This window comes from Acanthochromis polyacanthus, chromosome 6 (genome assembly GCF_021347895.1).
Source record: "Acanthochromis polyacanthus isolate Apoly-LR-REF ecotype Palm Island chromosome 6, KAUST_Apoly_ChrSc, whole genome shotgun sequence".
NCBI lineage: Eukaryota > Metazoa > Chordata > Actinopteri > Pomacentridae > Acanthochromis > Acanthochromis polyacanthus.
In genome coordinates, this window is record NC_067118.1 from 1268217 (window position 1) to 1284477 (window position 16261).

Consider the following 16261-nt stretch of genomic DNA (forward strand, 5'->3'; position numbering starts at 1 on the left):
TTCAGAGACGCTTATTCAAGCCAGGCTGATCCAAGCTGCGGCTGAGCGCGCGTCCGGGGAGATAAAAAGCCCCGACGTGTCGATCGTCGAAATGATGATATTATGTCTAAAAACAGAGCGGAGACTTTCTCTTCGGAGTTGTACGAGGACTACAGGGAGATTATCACAAGAAAAGGCAACACGGTTGTAAATAAAGCTCCAGACGCTGCCTGGCAAAGCATTGCGACCGTTTAAATGCGTGTTTATTTTCTTTTTAATGAAGCACTTAGTCTGAGCGTACACACGCCACCCACGTCTGAAAATTTAATTTTCAGAGGGCAAGTTTTTGACACTGATTAGGGATAACCCACAGCTGCAGTGTTGATGACTTTTTTTTCCTCACCCTGAAGTTTGTCACACTACTGTGGCCCAGAGGAGATCAATCTGATGAAATAAAGCTTTTAAACCATTGAAGACATTTTTTATGTGTGTATAAACATCTATATATATGAGAGAAAGAGGCTCCAGCCTGGTTTTGTGTAATGTGATGGTGGTTTTCACTTTTACTCTGGTAGGCCTAATTCATGTTCTTGATGTGACAAAATATATATCCCACCATAGATGATAAGCAGCAAGGTAACACCTAAAACCAAAGGAGGATACTTTGAAAAAGGGGCAACCTCATGTGGAGATGTTCATCAAACACTCAAAACTTTGAATGAAAAAGCAGAAAAAACATGTAGGCCTACAGAGGAGATGTCATTTTTATCAGAGATGATAGTGCTACTGTGGCCTACATTTAAATAAGGGAAAGACACAAATGAGCTGTACACTAAATAGTTCTCTCATCATTTGGCCTCACCTTTGGATTCTCATCATGATCAGATTGGACCGCTGTCAAAGGAAGGTATTCTTATGGAAACTGTTGTGTCCTGTTTATTTTAACACAATCTGTGCCTGTTCCTGTTACGTGCTGACTGAAACTTTGAGGGTGAAAGAAGAAAGAAAATCAGATATTTCCAAGTATTTACCGCTGGTGGATTCCAACCCACGGCGCAATGAAAAGTAAAACCACATTTAATCTACTTAACTACACTCTAACCACTGACCCACAGTTACACACTGTGACAAAATGTGTAATATGATAGAGTTTATTTATTTAAAAAAGGTCTCAACGTATGTCACCAAACAAGAACATCATTGATTACAGATCAAGATGAATTTAATGTGTAACATGCGGTTCACAGGCGTCTTTCTGAAGCTCGTCAGAACCTTCTCTGACATGGAGCTAAAGTAAGCTTGACTGTTAGCCTGCCCCGGACCAGGCTTGTCGCTCTGGCTGAGTTACCATGGTTACCAAGCCAGGCTAGCCCTAAGCCTTGTTGGTGGAACTAAACTCTCACTAAAGTTAGCGAAGCTGACCGAAATAAGCCAGGCTTAGACCTAAGCCAGCTTCAAGGAATACCCCTATGGAGAACTGCAGAGTTACTTCAGGTTCTCCTGAAGGTCTGATGGTGTCTGAGCCACATCAGTGTGTATTGATCTGTGGTTGAGAGTCCATTGATCGATCAGCTGTCTGATCAGCTGCAGCTCCGTTTGTTTTCCGTTGTATTCTGGTTTCTAACAAGCTGCTGGGAATCAATAATCAGAACTATAAGAATTATTGATCAATAATTGATCAACCTGAGAGCCAATTCCCCTGATCCTCCAAATGTCATACCCCATTTCTAACCTCTGATTTTGTTGCTTTTACATCCATTTCATCACTTCTGCCTTAATATTATTATGAACTTAGTATTATTATCACATACATAGGCTATATAGGGTATATTATCGATTTATTTAGTTATTCATTTACTTCTACTCATCCACTTATTCAAGTATTCATTAAAAATTAGAAAGGCCACTCTATGTTATTATTACTTTATAATTTATATTCTTAATGGGATGCACTGTAAAGGGATTTTTATTTATGTTTTACATCTAATTTAATTAATATACAATGGATGTATTATGCATAAATAACATATACTATTTGAGTTAATCCACTTATTGTTTAATTATGTTGGTTTAAATTGGATTCTTTATGTTATTATTATTATTAACACTATTACTACTAATTTGCTATTTCCTATGTGTATGCATTTGCTTGTGTGTGTAGGTGTATGTTTATGATATATATAATTTCTATAATTTACATTGTTTAATATAATATTAATGTATGTATATATATATATATATATATATATATGTGTATATATATATGTATATATATTTTAGATTGGTAATACTACCATATGTTATAATTATCACAAACCATATATATAAAATATATAGGTATGTTATTTATTTATTTATGTATCTATTTATGTATTTATTTACGTATTATTCATGTATCTGTTTATTTTTGTTTATTCACTTATTCATTTATTTATTTTCAATTTAAGATTAGTAATACCACTATAGGCTATAATTACTTTATAGCTTATATTCTTAGTGGGATGTTTATTATATTGAACTCTTGTGGGTTTTTTTTTTTTTTTTTCCACTACCATTTTCACTATCACTCTCTCTTTAACCTAAATAGATTATTTATGTATAAATATTTACTATCTGAGTTCATCCTTTTATTATTATTATTATTTTCTTTACTGGATTATTATTATTTTATTAACTATTATTGTTCTATTATAAATGATAATATTATGAGAACAGCTAGTAGATATAATTATGTGTTGTGGTGATGAGACGATGACCTGAGCATGGGGGTACGTGTGTGGGGGGTGGACTGGGGGGCTGGGGTTTCGCGGGCGGTGGCAGTGCGCCCGGCCCCCCCCTGGTTGGTATGTCGGTGTCCTTGGTGGGACTGGTTGGATGGGGGGTGGCTCACGCCCCCACCCATCCCTAAAGGGAATGAAATTATTTTTTTTTAAAAAATAATAATAATAATTGTTATTATTAAAAAATATATATAAATAAATAAAATAAATAATTGAAAAAAATATTTAAAATAATAATAATAATAATAAAATTAAATAAATAATTGTAGCCTTTCTCAGACAACAAACTTTCTCCCCAGGGAGGTGAAACTGGCAGAATGGGGAAACGTTGAGGGGGTGGGCTCTCACTCGCCTCCCTGCCCCACTTGTTCTTGTTAGGGGCCCGAGCGTGCCACCGCGGGCTGTGCGCGGTGTCATTTGCTTGCCCCCTGGTTCCCTGATTTACCCCCTCGCCCACCACTCATTGCTCGGTCGTTGTTTTTTTATTACAACATATATATTATTGTTATATATTATTATTAATAGTATATTTAAATAAATTATATACTATCAGTTTATCTCTTCACTAGACCTTATTGTATTATATTCACCGTTGATGTTATCACTATTACTATTATTATGGTTGATATCTTATTATTATTTTATTCTTCTTAGTGTTATATCATAGCATTATTTTTAAAATTATATTATAGGATGTGCATCGCCCCTCACTCCTCACTGCCTGTTCGTCAATTTTTATTCTTTATCTTTATTTGTTTTTTTAATTTTTTCTATTTTTTTAAAATTATTATTATTTTTTGTTTTAGCTTTTTCTTGTTCCCTTCTCCCTCCTCACATATCAAGTCCCCGCCAGTCTACATTATTACTCGTGGTCATTTAACTTACATCGAATCACTGAAACACAATTGCCACTTATCGACAAATGCAGGTTTTTTGTTTTTGTTTTGTTTTGTTTTGTTTGTTTGTTTGTTTTCTGTGCTGGATCTGTTTGTTTGAATTTGTCTACTTCTATCTTTTTTTTTTATTTTAAATATTTCCATTCATTGTATCTTCACTGTCTACATCACTGTTGTTGTTATTGTTTGTCACACGGTTTCATAATAAAAAATTAAAAAAAAAAAAAAAAAAAAAAAAAAAAAAAAAGAATTATTGATCAATGATCAGTTTGTTCTCTAAATGATTAAAACAACGAAACAGACAGCAAACGCACAAAGCAAATTCTTACACCTAACCGGGAGCTGGACAACATCAACAAAACATCTACACAACTACACAACACCTACAAAACATCGACACAACATCTACACACTTACACAACATCAACACCTACACAACATCAACACATCTACAAAACATCTACACAACACCTCAGGATCTTTGTGTGTTCTTTTGTTCTACAGTTCTGTATGTTTACAGCTTCACTCTGTGGAGGTCTCACTCCTCCTGTTTTATCAGAACCAAAGAGGTCTCACTCCTCCTGTTTTATCAGAACCAAAGAGGTCTCCACTCACGATTTAAAGTATTAAGAATAAAATCAAAACTAATGAACTCATTTAAAATAAAAATTGAATAAACAAAATTCAAATAAAATTAATAATAATGAGCAATAAAATAATGTCAACCAACAACAAATAAATAAATAAAACTGGAAGCAAATTACATAATTGAAAATTTAAATGCTCAACAATAATTTAAAGAACTTTATTAAAAACATGTAAATATGGAAATAAATCCTTAAATAATATGAACAGGAAGTTCTAAATAATCAGAACTGGTTAGAAAGAACTGGAAGATAAAGAACATAGTGTTACTGTGTGTGTGTGTGGGGGGGGGGGTGCTCCATATATGCAGATTAGGGCTCCATAATGTCTCAGGTTTCAGAGTTACAACCATCAGATTAACTCTACAGATTAATGGATGAAGGCAGGCTGCCTAATCTACTGTGTGTGTGTGTGTGTGTGTGTGTGTGTGTGTGTGTGTGTGTGTGTGTGTGTGGTGTGTGTGTGTGTGTGTGTGTGTGTGTGTGTGTGTGTGTGTTTCAGGCCAGCTTTAATGGGGATTAGATGGACTGGTGGCCTGTGGGCTTCTCTTTAAATGTTCTCCGTTTGTGGAACCCGTGGATCAGAGCTGGTTCTGATCAGACGGAGATCAGATGAACTTCATGTGGTTGGAGGGAAAACGTTACGACTCTGTAGCTCCACATAGCACGACAACACAACTAGACAGACAATAACCCACACATAGAAGACCATGGATGGAAACATGACACATAGAACCACAGAGGTTCTGTTAGCTTCAAGACCCACTCTGGTCAACCCAGTCCTTCTGGGGACAATTCCAGTCATTTTGTCCCTCTGTTCTTCACTGCCAGGACTACGCACCCCTTTATCAGCCCAGAGGCATTCTCCTTCTGCTAGAACCTCAGCTCCTAACGTTGTTGGTGACCTCCTGAGAACAGTTGGAGCTTTGGAGTCCAAACTCACTGCATGGAGGAACTTAGGAGGAACTGAGGACCAGGCAGCAAGAAGAAATCACTGCTGCTAACCAGAATACCCAACAACCACAAAAATACGTTGTTGTGTGTCTTTTTATTTGTTGTGTTGTTGTTTGGGGTTCTGGTTCATCCTCAGACCTTCGTGCTGCATCTATAAATGTCCTCCATGTCTTCACTGTGGTGGTCCTGGTCAGGGTACGGTAAGGTGAAGGACAAGAAGACAGGTCTCAAGTCAGTTTGGACAGTTTTAGGGATTAGAGATTAGAGACAGGTTTAGAGACATTTTGGATGTATTTAATTTTGGAAGTTTTGAGTTCCTGGTTCCTTGTGAAGTTTCCCGTAGATTTCATCTTCAGAAAGCTTCTCAGCTGCAGACCACCCTGACCTCCATCACACCAGCACAGGTTCTGAGTGATTTTGGACAAAGTTGGATTTATTGTGGATGATTTTGAGTAATTCTGGAGACGTTTAGAATCATTTTGGACGTATTTAGTGTCATTCTGAGATAGAATTTCACTACTTTTGGACACATTTCTTCCTTTTCAGCCAGTATTCTGGTTCCTCCTCAGACCTTCATGCTGCATCTAGAAATGTCTTCAACACCTTCTGACCTCATGCAGCTCCAGATCATCACACTTCCACCTCCGTGCTTCACCGTCAGGACCATGCGTCCACTGTGGTAGTCCTGGTCAGGTTCTGACTAAACATCTGGACTCCATCTGAGCCCAACTTATTGATCTTCATCTGACCAAAGCATGTTCTCCAGCATCCATCAGGCTTCTTCTCATGTTCTTCGCTTTCTTTAGTTTTAGACCAAAGAGGAAACGACACTAAAAACATGAGCATCGCTTCACGTTTTAGTTGAATTACCTTCTATCTGAAAAACAGAGTCAAACTGTAAATTATATCCACAGAGGACCATGTGTAGTTTACATGTTTTTACGGAAATTAAGTCATTTTTAGATCATTAAAAGCACCAAAGTCATATTTTGAGATATTTGCCGTTATTTATAGAATAATTCTGAAGTATGTGAAATAAATAAATGTTTTAACCACCTTTGTTATTTAGATTTTACATGTAAAGTGTCTTTGAGTGTTTTTAAAAGTGCTATGCTGATAAAATGTATTATTATTATTATTATTTGCCTTAAAGTGGTCAACAGCTCAATTGGATTTAACATTCATGTAAATATGAAGGTTCTTTAAGGCGTCAGTGGGTCAGCTTCAGAACCAGAACAGAACCAGAAGCGGTGCTGGTTCTGTTGTCAGCGATGCGTTCAGGATCACCAGCAGCTAATCGTTTCTGTTTGTCGCATTAAACACACCAGAGCTGTTAGTTCTTAAAATATTTGTGAGTATTTCTGAGCGTTTCATCATCAGCCTGCAGGGTTCCTCTCATAATGCTAATGATCCGACCGGTTCTCCACCAGCAGCAGGTTCCTCCGATTTGCTCACAGTGCTGACAGACATCAGCTAACAGGAAACACGAGAACCTTCAGAAGAACCAGGAATAAATGGGTCTTCATGTGTGTTTTAAGTTAGCAGTTTTAGTTTCTAGATTCTACGTTCTACACTTTTTTATCTGTAATGTGTAGATCAGTCACTGCAGGTTCTGGACCTCAGGAGTTCAACTTGTCTGCTTCTATTTTCTTCTGAAAACACTTGAGTTGTTCCGTAACAGAACTGAGCTGTGCTTCTGTCGGTTCCTGATGAGAATCTGTTAATTCCATCAGATGAACAGCAGCAGGTTCCACCGTGTGTTCTATCTTCACGTTACAGCATCACATGAGAACGTTCATCCTCGGTTCCTCAGACAAAGGTTGTGTTCTCTCAGCTGGACTCCTGACAGGTTCTAATCAGGTTTCAGGAATGTTCCGCTGAGAACAGATCGTTTGTTCTTTAGACTGTGAGATCGTCGGGCTTGGTCTGTTGAACAATTTAAGGACGATGAGCTTCAGTGTTCCTGTGGAGAACCACAAGGTTCCTAACTGGTTCCAGCTTAGTTCCTGATAAACTCAGGGGAACAACAACGGTTCTTCACAGGAATGGCACAGCAGAACCATTTTTAATTAGTCAAAGAATTTTTCAACGAGAACCGTTTCTGTAAACCGGTCTGTTAGTGTGACGGTTCTGTTAGTCTGACGGTTCTGTTTGTGTGACGGTTCTGTTTGTGTGACGGTTCTGTTTGTGTGACGGTTCTGTTCGTGTGACGGTTCTGTTTGTGTGACGGTTCTGTTCGTGTGACGGTTCTGTTCGTGTGACGGTTCTGTTTGTGTGACGGTTCTGTTAGTCTGACGGTTCTGTTAGTGTGACGGTTCTGTTAGTCTGACGGTTCTGTTAGTGTGACGGTTCTGTTCGTGTGACGGTTCTGTTAGTGTGACGGTTCTGTTAGTCTGACGGTTCTGTTAGTGTGACGGTTCTGTTTGTGTGACGGTTCTGTTCGTGTGACGGTTCTGTTCGTGTGACGGTTCTGTTAGTGTGACGGTTCTGTTAATGTGACGGTTCTGTTAGTCTGACGGTTCTGTTAATGTGACGGTTCTGTTAGTGTGACGGTTCTGTTCGTGTGACGGTTCTGTTCGTGTGACGGTTCTGTTAATGTGACGGTTCTGTTCGTGTGACGGTTCTGTTCGTGTGACGGTTCTGTTAATGTGACGGTTCTGTTCGTGTGACGGTTCTGTTTGTGTGACGGTTCTGTTAGTGTGACGGTTCTGTTCGTGTGACAGTTCTATTAGTGTGACGGTTCTGTTTGTGTGACGGTTCTGTTAGTCTGACGGTTCTGTTCGTGTGACGGTTCTGTTAATGTGACGGTTCTGTTAGTCTGACGGTTCTGTTAATGTGACGGTTCTGTTAGTGTGACGGTTCTGTTCGTGTGACAGTTCTGTTAATGTGACGGTTCTGTTAATGTGACGGTTCTATTAGTGTGACAGTTCTGTTCGTGTGACGGTTCTGTTAATGTGACGGTTCTGTTCGTGTGACGGTTCTGTTCGTGTGACAGTTCTGTTAATGTGACGGTTCTGTTAATGTGACGGTTCTATTAGTGTGACAGTTCTGTTCGTGTGACGGTTCTGTTAGTGTGACAGTTCTGTTTGTGTGACGGTTCTGTTAATGTGACGGTTCTCTTAGTGTGACGGTTCTGTTAATGTGACGGTTCTGTTTGTGTGACGGTTCTGTTAGTCTGACGGTTCTGTTAATGTGACGGTTCTGTTAATGTGACGGTTCTATTAGTGTGACAGTTCTGTTCGTGTGACGGTTCTGTTAATGTGACGGTTCTGTTAATGTGACGGTTCTGTTAGTGTGACGGTTCTGTTAGTGTGACGGTTCTGTTCGTGTGACGGTTCTGTTAATGTGACGGTTCTGTTAATGTGACGGTTCTCTTAGTGTGACGGTTCTGTTAGTGTGACGGTTCTGTTCGTGTGACGGTTCTGTTAATGTGACGGTTCTGTTCGTGTGACGGTTCTGTTAATGTGACGGTTCTGTTAATGTGACGGTTCTGTTCGTGTGACGGTTCTGTTAATGTGACGGTTCTGTTAGTGTGACGGTTCTGTTAGTGTGACGGTTCTGTTAATGTGACGGTTCTCTTAGTGTGACGGTTCTGTTAATGTGACGGTTCTCTTAGTGTGACGGTTCTGTTAGTGTGACGGTTCTGTTCGTGTGACGGTTCTGTTCGTGTGACGGTTCTGTTAATGTGACGGTTCTGTTAATGTGACGGTTCTATTAGTGTGACAGTTCTGTTCGTGTGACGGTTCTGTTAATGTGACGGTTCTCTTCGTGTGACGGTTCTGTTTGTGTGACGGTTCTGTTTGTGTGACGGTTCTGTTAATGTGACGGTTCTGTTCGTGTGACGGTTCTGTTAGTGTGACAGTTCTGTTTGTGTGACGGTTCTGTTAATGTGACGGTTCTCTTAGTGTGACGGTTCTGTTTGTGTGACGGTTCTGTTAATGTGACGGTTCTATTAGTGTGACGGTTCTGTTAGTGTGACGGTTCTGTTAATGTGACGGTTCTCTTAGTGTGACGGTTCTGTTTGTGTGACGGTTCTGTTAATGTGACGGTTCTGTTTGTGTGACAGTTCTGTTTGTGTGACGGTTCTGTTAATGTGACGGTTCTATTAGTGTGACGGTTCTGTAATGTGACGGTTCTGTTAGTGTGACGGTTCTGTTTGTGTGACGGTTCTGTTAATGTGACGGTTCTATTAGTGTGACGGTTCTGTTAGTGTGACGGTTCTGTTAGTGTGACGGTTCTGTTAATGTGACGGTTCTATTAGTGTGACGGTTCTGTTTGTGTGACGGTTCTGTTAATGTGACGGTTCTGTTAATGTGACGGTTCTGTTCGTGTGACGGTTCTATTAGTGTGACGGTTCTGTTAATGTGACGGTTCTATTAGTGTGACGGTTCTCTTAGTGTGACGTTCTGTTAATGTGACGGTTCTATTAGTGTGACGGTTCTGTTAATGTGACGGTTCTGTTAGTGTGACAGTTCTGTTTGTGTGACGGTTCTGTTAATGTGACGGTTCTATTAGTGTGACGGTTCTGTTAATGTGACGGTTCTGTTAATGTGACGGTTCTGTTCGTGTGACGGTTCTGTCAGGCTGTTACAGGACAGACCTGACATTCAGACTGTTGACGGACTAACAGGGTTCTGCTGTAGCTTACTCGTGTTCGGCGACGCCGTTGACCTCGTTCTGCAGAACACTGAGCTGAATGTTCTGTCTGACAGAGCGGATCTTTAACGGGTCCTGAATGGAGGCTCTGTGTGGCGCCGACCTCCTCACCTCCTGAAGCTTCCTCTGACCGTCACACACGCAGAGGAAACAGAACCTCCGGAACCTTTGTGCCGTTTTTGGTTCTTTGTCTCAGAAACAGACTCAGAAACATCCAGGAACGTTCCTGACTTCCTGTTCCTGTTAGACTTCCCGTCCTGGACCCGAAGATTGGGCACCAGAACAGAACCACCAGAGGCGCTGAAACGTATGAGGCGGACCAGAAAGATCTATTCTGGAAGAACCGTTGAAACTCAGAGCAGAGAACAATCAGAACCTTTGAACCATTAAGAACCATTAGAACCATAAGAACCATCAGAACCTGTAGAACCATCAGAACCTTTAGAACCATAAGAACTAATCGAACCATAAGAACATTTAGAACCATCAGAACCATTCGAACCATAAGAACCATTAGAACCATCAGAACCTTTAGAAACAATAAGAACCATTACAACCATAAGAACCTTTAGAACCATCAGAACCTTTAGAACCATGAGAACCATTAGAACCATCAGAACCATCAGAACCTGTAGAGCCATTAGAACCATCAGAACCTTTAGAACCATGAGAACCATTAGAACCATTAGAACCATCAGAACCTGTAGAGCCATAAGAACCATTAGAACCATCAGAACCTTTAGAACCATGAGAACCATTAGAACCATTAGAACCATCAGAACCTGTAGAACCATCAGAACCATAAGAACCATTAGAACCATCAGAACCTTTAGAACCATGAGAACCATTAGAACCATCAGAACCTTTAGAACCATTAGAACCATTAGAACCATCAGAACCTGTAGAACCATCAGAACCATAAGAACCATTAGAACCATCAGAACCATGAGAACCTTTAGAACCATGAGAACCATTAGAACCATTAGAAACATCAAGAACCTGTAGAACCATCAGAACCATTAGAACCATCAGAACCTTTAGAACCATGAGAACCATTAGAACCATTAGAACCATAAGAACTATTAGAACCATCAGAACCTTTAGAACCATGAGAACCAGCCGTGGATCGACTACCAAACTGAAGCTTAAATCGTCTCTAAGATGCTTCCTGGTTTCTTTCCTCTTAGACTAAACAAACGTTTAGAACCTCATCTGTGAAGGTTCTCAGTCTTCTTAAGGTGAAGGGTTTAGCTCAACTGGATTTCTTCTGGATTCAATGGGATTCAAACACCTGTTGTTGAAAGATTCCTTTCCTCTTTCAGTAGATACCATCAGCCTTAGCCCCACCTTCACCTCTAGTGGTTAAATACCTGGGACTGTCCAAACTAGTTTTAGAACTGAAGAAGCCTCTTGGATGAGAGGCGAAAAGTCTTCAAGAACACAAGAACGAGTCCAGTAGCCTGAACTTAACCCTTCACCGTTTTAGAACCTCTGATCCACATTTTTCATTATTTTCAGATTTTTTAAAACCAATCAACTGATCAGCTGATCCAGAAAGGAATCCACAGATAAATAATTATCAATCGGAGATTAATAACAATAACCAATAATGAGATTAATAACAATTACCAATAATGAGATTAATAACAATAATCAATAAGGAGATTAATAACAATAATCAATAATGAGATTAATAACAATAACCAATAATGAGATTAGTAACAATAACCAATAATGAGATTAATAACAATAATCAATCAGGAGATTAATAACAATAATCAGTAGCGATATACTTCAGACTGAGACTCTGAGATCATTAATGACTGAAATCATGTTATTATTAAAACAACAATAAAACAAACACACATACACAGAGTACCACACACACACGACTGTATTGATGAGCTCTATTGATCACTGATTGATTGATTACCTGCTGCCTCCAGCAGCTCATTAACTCATTAGGTTCTTGGCAGGAACCAGGAAGTGATTCATTGCATGACCTCACAGTTGGCCTTGAAGCCAGATGGTAGATTGGGGGCCAATCAGGCAGCAGATCCCCCAGAACACGCCTGTTTCCACGGTTACCATGACTGTAGAGGGTTCATGGTGGCGGAAGCAGCTCAGATCAGTTTATCCTCAGCTGTCAGGCAAATGGGCTGCTGGGCTGTGATGTCAGCAGTGATGTCAGCGAGATGCTAGCATGGTTGGTGGAACTTGCCGGAACCAATAACTGATCAATAAGAGTATTGATAACTGATGTGCGTCTGTGTTTGTGTTCCCCCAGGAAACGTGTCCCTGATGAAGAAGGTTCCTCCTCCTCATCACAGCAGCAGGTTGCCTCAACAGGTTGGTGCAACTCTAATCTCTGCTGAGTCAGGGCGTCCCGCTGGTTACCGTAGCAACCGCGGTGACCTCACACACAGCTTCCACATGGCGAGCGATGATGTCATCGATCCCTAACGGCATCACTGGGATTATCGGGATAGGAGACGCCCAGCGGGGTTGATTTAGATCATAGTTCTGGTGTTTCAGGTTGATCTGTATCGTAGCTGCCTGTAGGAGTTGCTGGTGTTGGTAGAGGAGCAGTGATCTGATTGGTTGATGGAGGAGCAGTGATCTGATTGGTTGATGGAGGAGCAGTGATCTGATTGGTTGGTGGAGGAGCAGTGATCTGATTGGTTGATGGAGGAGCAGTGATCTGATTGGTTGATGGCGGTGCAGTGATCTGATTGGTTGATGGAGGAGCAGTGATCTGATTGGTTGATGGAGGAGCAGTGATCTGACTGGTTGATGGAGGAGCAGTGATCTGATTGGTTGGTGGAGGTGCAGTGATCTGATTGGTTGGTGGAGGAGCAGTGATCTGATTGGTTGGTGGAGGAGCAGTGATCTGATTGGTTGATGGCGGTGCAGTGATCTGATTGGTTGATGGAGGAGCAGTGATCTGATTGGTTGGTGGAGGTGCAGTGATCTGATTGGTTGATGGCGGTGCAGTGATCTGATTGGTTGATGGCGGTGCAGTGATCTGATTGGTTGATGGAGGAGCAGTGATCTGATTGGTTGATGGAGGAGCAGTGATCTGATTGGTTGGTGGAGGTGCAGTGATCTGATTGGTTGATGGCGGTGCAGTGATCTGATTGGTTGGTGGAGGTGCAGTGATCTGATTGGTTGATGGCGGTGCAGTGATCTGATTGGTTGATGGAGGAGCAGTGATCTGATTGGTTGATGGAGGAGCAGTGATCTGATTGGTTGGTGGAGGTGCAGTGATCTGATTGGTTGATGGCGGTGCAGTGATCTGATTGGTTGATGGAGGAGCAGTGATCTGATTGGTTGGTGGAGGAGCAGTGATCTGATTGGTTGGTGGAGGTGCAGTGATCTGATTGGTTGGTGGAGGTGCAGTGATCTCATTGGTTGGTGGAGGAGCAGTGATCTGATTGGTTGGTGGAGGTGCAGTGATCTGATTGGTTGGTGGAGGAGCAGTGATCTGATTGGTTGGTGGAGGAGCAGTGATCTGATTGGTTGGTGGAGGAGCAGTGATCTGATTGGTTGGTGGAGGAGCAGTGATCTGATTGGTTGGTGGAGGTGCAGTGATCTGATTGGTTGATGGAGGAGCAGTGATCTGATTGGTTGATGGCGGTGCAGTGATCTGATTGGTTGATGGAGGAGCAGTGATCTGATTGGTTGGTGGAGGAGCAGTGATCTGATTGGTTGGTGGAGGAGCAGTGATCTGATTGGTTGGTGGAGGAGCAGTGATCTGATTGGTTGGTGGAGGTGCAGTGATCTGATTGGTTGATGGAGGAGCAGTGATCTGATTGGTTGGTGGAGGAGCAGTGATCTGATTGGTTGGTGGAGGTGCAGTGATCTGATTGGTTGATGGAGGAGCAGTGATCTGATTGGTTGATGGAGGAGCAGTGATCTGATTGGTTGATGCGGTGCAGTGATCTGATTGGTTGATGGAGGAGCAGTGATCTGATTGGTTGATGGAGGAGCAGTGATCTGATTGGTTGGTGGAGGAGCAGTGATCTGATTGGTTGATGGCGGTGCAGTGATCTGATTGGTTGATGGAGGAGCAGTGATCTGATTGGTTGGTGGAGGTGCCAGTGATCTGATTGGTTGTTCTAAAGAATCTGCAGATCCAGAATCAGTGACGTGAACATGATCAGAGCTGAGCAACTTTAGTTTTCATCCTGTCTGTCTGATAATCAGTGAGGTTATTGATCAGTCTTCAGTGTTTGATCACAGACAGGAAAACTCACATATTTACATTATATTCATCCTATTTATTTTTTTATATTTATACTATTTACATCTATGTTATTTACATCTATATTATTTATATTTATATTATTTATATCTAGATTATTTATATTAATATTATTTACATCTAGATTATTTATATTTATATTATTTATATCTAGATTATTATATTAATATTATTTACATCTAGATTATTTATATTTATATTATTTATATTTATATCATTTATATTTTTACACTTTATATTTATTAATTTTTTATTATTTCCATCTATAATATTTGTGTTTATATTGTTTATATTTACATCATTTATATTTCTATTATTCACATTTTCATTGCTTCTATTTATTTTGGTGCATCAGCTGATCTGGTTTGTTTTCTGTCCATCAGCATGAATACAGTTTGATTGAATTGGGTTCTCTTCCTTCACCACGTTTCCTCCTAATTACTGCACGTCACCTTTCACCTCCCCCCCCCCCCCCCACCTCCCCCGCTGCATTCATTACTGTGCCTGGTTGGTTGCAGCTCTTCACGCTGGCTGACTCCCCTCCTCTCCCCTCCTCCTCTCCTCCTCCTCCTCTCCTCCTCCTCCTCTCCTCCCCCTTTAGAGCCTCTTTCAGTCGTCCTTCATCTTTTGTTTCTGCTGAAGCTTCTCACCTGAAACACGCCACACCCTGAAATAACACACTACACGTCTAGAACATGCCAATGATCCATGTTTATGACTTATAGTGGTTCTGCTCTATTCCACTGCTTATAGAAAACATCCATTAAACCACAGATCTCATTTTAACTAACCTGTGTACATCATTGCAGTCAACAGTTAAACACTTCCTCCATAGAGCAGCATTCTCCTGGACGTTCTCCTGGACGTTCTCATGGACGTTCTCCTGGACGTTCTCCTGCTGTAGTAGAACCTGGGTTGCTATAGTTATTGTTGTTGTTACAATTGTTGTTGTTGTTATAGTTAGTGTTTTTGTTGCTGGTGTTGTTCTAGTTGTTGTTATTGTTGTTGTTCTAGTTATTGTTGTTGTTGCTCTAGTTGTTTAGTTGTTACAGTTTTTTGTTTGAGTTGTTGTTATTGTTGTTATTGTTGTTGTTCTAGTTGTTGTTGTTATTGTTGTTGTTGTTGTTGTTATAGTTGTTGTTCCTTTAGTTGTTGATGCTGTTGTTATGGTTGTTGTTATTATCATAGTTGTTGTCATAGTTGTTGTTGCTGTTGTTACAGTTTTTTTGTTTGAGTTGTAGTTGTTATAGTTGTTGTTTAGTTTTTAGAGTTGTTGTTTTAGTTGTTATGTGTGTTGTTGTTATTTTAGTTGTTATAGATTTAGTTGTTTTAGTTGTTATAATTGTTGTTGCTAGTGTTTTAGTTATTGTTTCAGTCATTGTTGTTTTAGTTGTTGTTCCTTTAGTTGTTGTTGTTATAATTGTTGTTGTTGTTTTTGTTGTTGTTCCTTTAGTTGTTGTTGTTATAATTGTTGTTGTTGTTTTAGTTGTTGTTCCTTTAGTTGTTGTTGTTATAATTGTTGTTGTTGTTTTAGTTGTTGTTCCTTTAGTTGTTGTTGTTGTTGTTTTAGTTGTTGTTGTTGTTATAATTGTTGTTATAGTTGGTGTTTTTGTTGCTGGTGTGTTCTAGTTGTTGTTGTTGTTGTTGTTGTTCTAGTGTTGTTATCATTGTTGTTGTTGTTGTTATAGTTGTTATTCCTTTAGTTGTTGTTGCTGTTGTTATTGTTGTTGTTGTTGTTGTTATTATCATAGTTGTCATAGTTGTTGTTTTAGTTGTTAGTTTTTTTGTTTGAGTTGTAGTTGTAGTTTTAGTTGTTGTTATAATTGTTGTTGTTGTTATTAGAGTTGTTGTTTTAGTTGTTACAGTTGTTGTTTCAGTTGTTATATTTGTTGTTGTTATTTTAGTTGTTATATATTTTGTAGTTGTTTTTAGTTGTTGTTGTTATAATTGTTGTTGCTAGTGTTTTAATTGTTATTGTTTCAGTCATTGTTGTTGTTTTAGTTGTTATAGTTGTTCCTTAGTTGTTGTTGTTGATATAGTTGTTGTTGTTGTTATATGTTGTTGTTATACTTGTTGTTGTTGTTTTAG